Here is a 5,767-nt window from a genome sequence, read left to right as displayed (position 1 = left end):
AAAAAAAAAAAAAAAAAAAAAAAAAAAAAAAAAAAAAAAAAAGAAAAGAAAGCAAAAGCAGTTAAAAATGACACCAAGATTTGAGACCCAGTGACTGGGAGGCTGATGGTGCCATCAAGAGTAATAGGCATGTTAAGAAAGATGCTGTTTTGAGAGTGAAGATGATTATGTATGTAATAGAGAAGCCAGTTAACAGAAAAAAGTGTGAAGTACTAGGAGCAGTTCATTAAGCTATACATAATATCGAAAACACCACAGCCTGTACCACATGGCGATGAGTTTTTATACATTTTTTCCAACTTTTCGATGTTTACATTGTAAATAATGAAGAGGTATATGGGTTTTTGTTAATATTTTAGCATGCTCAATATGGTTTTATTAGCATTCTATAAAGAATGCATTGCTCTTTCACCCATCCATCTGTGATATAAAATAAACTGGGCTATTATAAAAAGCATTTATTTCAGAAAATAGTAACCTATTTCTTGCTATAAATAAATCTTCAATATATGGTGCTTGAAAAATGGGACTGTATTCTTTTTGCTTTATTCTGAATTCAAGAGGATTTAATTTTGATTTTAAGCAGTCAAACTGAAATAAGATTAACTATAAACAATTTTTCTCCATTTCTTTTTCTGGACAGGCAAACTTTACTATGCATTTCAATTAGAAACATACTTGTCAGGTGGTAAGGAGAAAGGAATAGGTGAGTCAGCAATGGAATAGGACAGGATTCCTTACCAAGTCTGCTTCCTGAAAAAAAGCAATGATTTGGACATGAATTATTGAAAGCGACACTGAAACTAGTCAGCAACATTGAAATAGTGTTCAGTACACCTGAAACCTGTGTAGGGGAATTATTTTAACTTCTACTTCTTAAATATCTGTAAAATTTCCTTGTTAAAACAGGAGCTAGAAATAATTTCTTTAAAATTCTACTTCATTAGGAGGCGCTTGTAAACATTGCTATTATTATTCTCCAATGCATGGAAAGTTTTGACCATAGCTAAAAATTGTTCTTCCAGCTATAACATCAAATACCTAGGACTCAGCTGCTTATGCCTTTTAATAAGTTTTCTATCTCTCATTTTTTTTCATTACCATTCAATCTCATTATGTGTAACCTTTCCCAAAGATCTATTCAGACTTCGGAAACAATTCACAAATCCTATTTCAAGTAGATCGTTGATCTGAAATGTTTTATTCCTATTGTGAGTCAAACTGAATGACTTCTTCGGGAAGACCTTTTATATCTTAAACACTCTAAGGGAAATATTTTCTCTACGGAATTTTAAGAGAAGAAGTACGAAACAGTTGTTTGCTGTGCATTTGAAAAATATACTGCTGGCCATGTGTAGTGATATTTAAAACACATTTAAATTATGCCTACTTCTTCTCTGCCTTATTATATGGAATAAAATTAATCATTTATCAAAGTTGGAGTGATGGCAGATAATACCTTGTTCTATTATTCCATAAACAGATCTGAATATATTTGATATATCATAGAAACTATACCAAAGACATATTTGAAATTGAAGAAGACAATGGAAATTAAGGCCTGTGTGTGTTGAGGAAGAGGGAGCTCATGTAAATACTTTTAAGTGTCTTCCCTGTTGTACTAAATTTTAATGACATCTTTGGGTAATTGAACTTTAAGTGAAAAAGAAATCAGATGATACAATGTGGTATTTAATATTTTCTTCCAAACAATTAATTACATAAACCACTCAAAAAGAGTTTAAGTATAAACAAATCATACAAATATTTTTATAGCAATGATCATCAAATTGGGGTATGAGTACTCTTGGTGGGGAGGGTCAGGAAGACTTCTCACATGGTAAATGAGCACAGATAACTGTAAGGATAACAATTGTTAGATTTTGAACCTCATTATGTATCCTTTTGTATGGGTGAGGCCGTCATGCAGGGTCTCTTTTCCTGTGTTCCTTTCATAATTACCCTCTGACTTTTACAGCAATAATTTTCATTTGATGACCTTTATTTGTTCATCGTTCTGTCTAATAATGCACTGTTTCTAAGGATGAAAGCAGCAAAGTATTAGTCATAAAACTCCCGACAAAGCCCTATATCATATCTATCCAAGCCTGTATATATCATCTATCCAGCCATTATCTAACTATTTATGTATCTTAGAATTAGAATTCAGAATTGAAATTATCCTCATTGGACGAATATTGACATATATTTACTTGAATTGGAAATTAATTCAGGCTTTTTCATTTTGTGTTTGTTTTTTGAGACAGGTTCATGTTCTGTCACCCAGGTTGGAGTTCAGTGGAGCAATCATGGCTCACTAAAACCTTGACCTCCAGGACTCAAGCAATCTTCCCGCCTCAGATTCCCAAGAAATTGGGACCACAGGTGCGCAGTCACACTTTTTCTGACAGGAAGAATGCTACTATGGTTTTCTATGACAGCAAGTCTAGCTTTGAGTATTGGTTATATGTCAGACATTTTCTTTTTATAATGATTGAATTATCCAAAACATCAGTCCCAAGGCTACAAAGCATATGATACTAAAGAATAATTTTATCAGAAATTACATTAATGATATTTTAATTTTCTCAAACCTTTCTGAAAGCATCTGAATAAAAATAGTACTTCTACATGAAAGAGAAATAGGCATGAATAACAGTTATTTCATATATCTGAGTAAAGCTTCATTTGGAATAGTTAACAGAAGTTGAGAAAATAATAGATTCTAAGGAAATACATTTCAAGCCAGGTGATTTCCAATCATTGTAGTCACTGAAAATGAATTAGAAGCTAATGATACACCAGCTAATATTTTTCATAAAGAAGTATTATTTAATTGGTGTTCTTAACCAGCATTTAGTAGCAATCAACCTATATGGTCTTACACCAATGTATATTTTGGAGAGGATGAGGGCTTTGAAAAAACATATTAAGGGAAAATCTGAAAAATGACTTAATTCAATTACTATAATCATCCTAGATAATTCAACTATAATAGATATAAAACAATATTTTATTAATAGATTTCACTTAGTTTTAGGTTCACGGAAAAATGGAGAGGAAGACACAGAGATTTCTCACATTTCTCTTATCCCCATGCTTTACACAAGCATAGCCTCCCCATTATCAACACCCCTATGTTTATATTATCACTTTATCATTTTCCCTCTGTTTGGTACTAATACGACTTAAGGAATAGTCATATTCACTGTCCCTATAGTATTTCCCTAATTCCCCTTCTCCTGTTGTACAAACGACTACATTATTACACCAGCAAGGTATTTGCCTCCAATAGACATTTCTCCAAGTTACTACCAGTGAAATATTTAGCAAATGGGTCACCATTTTTGCACAAAACTACTCGTGTCCCACAGTTTACTCATGATTGGATTCTTCTTGCCAGCCAGGATGCAAGTGAACCAGTTCTAAAATCTATCTTTTTTACTTATTTTCTTGAACCACTCTCAATACCAACTTTGTTCATGGCATCTTAGAAGAAGATCTCAAGATATGATTAGACATAAATGAGAATTACTGTGGTAAATTCCTGTAAAGGTTAAGGAGAAAGGACTCATGAGTGATGAAAAAAGCCTTTAAAACATAATGCACACATGTCACCTATGAAAGAAGAGAAGGGAAAAAGGAGGATGAGCTCAGAAGAGTTTGTGTTGTGGAACTGCTTTGACAGAGTTGATTGGGAGAGCTTAGGAATGGTCTGTCATTAAAGGAGTGCCATATTGGGCTGAAATGTTCTATCTGTAGTACTCCCTGATACACTCAGTCATTGTCTTGCAGCAGCCTTGAGGAAATGAAGCCTCAGATTGAGCCCCATGGAGAATCTGAAGGTGTGCCAGTAGGGCGTTGTGAGTTTTCCTGAAATGGTAGGCCTTCTTGAAGGGAGATCTGTGTGATACACACCCATGGACAGACAATGGAATTTAAAAAATTCCCACACAACCCAATCACTTCAGTATATATTATGTTCTTTTTATAAGCTATAAATAGGGAATTAGTTCAAAAAGACAAAGCAAGAAGGAAGTGTGGCATTAAAATTGGCTGGAAAATTTGACAGGAGAGAAGAAAATAAAAGGAGAGAAACAAAAGATAAACTTATAGAAATTTAAACTGGAAGAAATAATACGCATAGTCTAAAATATTTAATATTTGAAAAGAAACCTGAAAATGGAAAATTAAGATTGCAGTGCTGACATTTACCTATTTATTTACTATACTATTCATATACAAAAGGAAATGATATGAAATACAACATTATTTTACGGAGTTTGAAATAGATGATATAAAACACTCTAGGTTTGTAGTTCTAAGTAGTCATTTCAAATCCTTGTTTGTATGTCTTTTTATGCTCTATGTATCAAGAATTATGTCAGAAAAACAAACACTTGGACAGTTCTTAATAGCAGAAGAATACAACTAGCTTTGAAGATTAATGACATGTAAAGAACGTATTGAATAGAAATAAATAAAAGGTTGAAGCTCCTTTATATAAATTTTTTTGGAAACAAGTCTCCTATCTGTATAAAAGTATTAAGTCTAAAGAAATTTTTCCACAATAAACTAGAATATGGCACAACCATTGGCTGGCTGTGCATGACCTTCTCTCATAAATGACAGCGTATGTTCCATTGACCTATCCTCCCATGAATAAAAATTGTAAACACTGGAAAAAATTAACAAACAACCCTTTGAACACACTGGGGAGCAATGAAGGACAGGCAGAAACTGGAGTGGGCTCCTTATTGCAAACTCCTGGCATACGTTATATCCTCAATTGTAATTTTAGAGGATTTCCTATTTTATCTGAATTGGTAGCAGTAATAATGGCAGTGAGATCTCTGATAATTATGACTAGATAGATGGTAATTATGACAAAATCTCTATGACAGATTTTATCTCTGAGAGAGAGTTTGTTGAAACCCAGTCTATGAATATCATCTTGGTTCACCATAGCTGAGAGGGCAAAACCTTCAGCACTCACTGTAAATTTCTGAAGCTTGAACAGCTTTTTAATGAGATCTTTTCCCATCTCCCATCACAGATAATGACACTTTCCTCTCAGTTCAGCACAGTGATGAGATGAAATTCCAACAGCAATAGTAACTGCAGTGGTGACATAAAGAGTTAAAGACAGGAAATGCTATTGCAAGGCAGCATCTTGGAGGGCTGGATAGGCCTGAACTATGTAATCCTGATGGAGGACCAGCAAACATGATCCACAAACTGGCTAGTTCTGTGGACAATGGAATTGCATCCTGGCTTCTTAAAATATTTAGGGAAAATTTATTGTAATGTGTTAGACTTCCCAAAATTCTGCAGTGGAACATTCAGAACATCACAAGTTGGAGACAAAGGTTAACATGGCCTGCTTACTCACAAGCTTGTAATGCCTATAATATAAGGCTCAATTACAGTATATTATTTGCTGAGGCTCTTAAAATTTCTGATTAATTTTTTGTAAACTCTAAGTGGAATTCCCAAATGTCAAAATCGTGAACATTAACATTCACATACAGCCTCTAAATTGAGTTATATTGGTCAACAATAGAAGAAAAATATTTTAAAAGCAATGTTATTATATTTCATGCTGGATAGTTCTTAAGAATGTTGCGGAAGTATTTTTGAAAATCTACATTGCAAATTTAATCTGGAGATAAGAGATTAGCTAATGATATCATTGGAGTGAAACTTGAAAGTCTCATTTTTGAATGTCAGAACAAGGATGGCATAAGAAAACCCTAAAGGCAGGACC

General features: G+C 33.5%; 1 pseudogene; it reads right to left on the bottom strand.

The window, feature by feature from the left end:
* Window positions 1–5,044, bottom strand: part of LOC108536938 (40S ribosomal protein S23 pseudogene) — a 13,266-nt pseudogene extending 8,222 nt beyond the window's left edge.
* Window positions 5,045–5,767: the final 723 nt, after the last annotated feature.

The sequence above is a fragment of the Rhinopithecus bieti genome, unplaced genomic scaffold, assembly GCF_001698545.2.
Source record: "Rhinopithecus bieti isolate Rb0 unplaced genomic scaffold, ASM169854v2 scaffold_13709, whole genome shotgun sequence".
NCBI lineage: Eukaryota > Metazoa > Chordata > Mammalia > Primates > Cercopithecidae > Rhinopithecus > Rhinopithecus bieti.
Note: the sequence above shows the minus strand (reverse complement) of the source record. Positions and strands in the feature narration are given on the sequence as shown.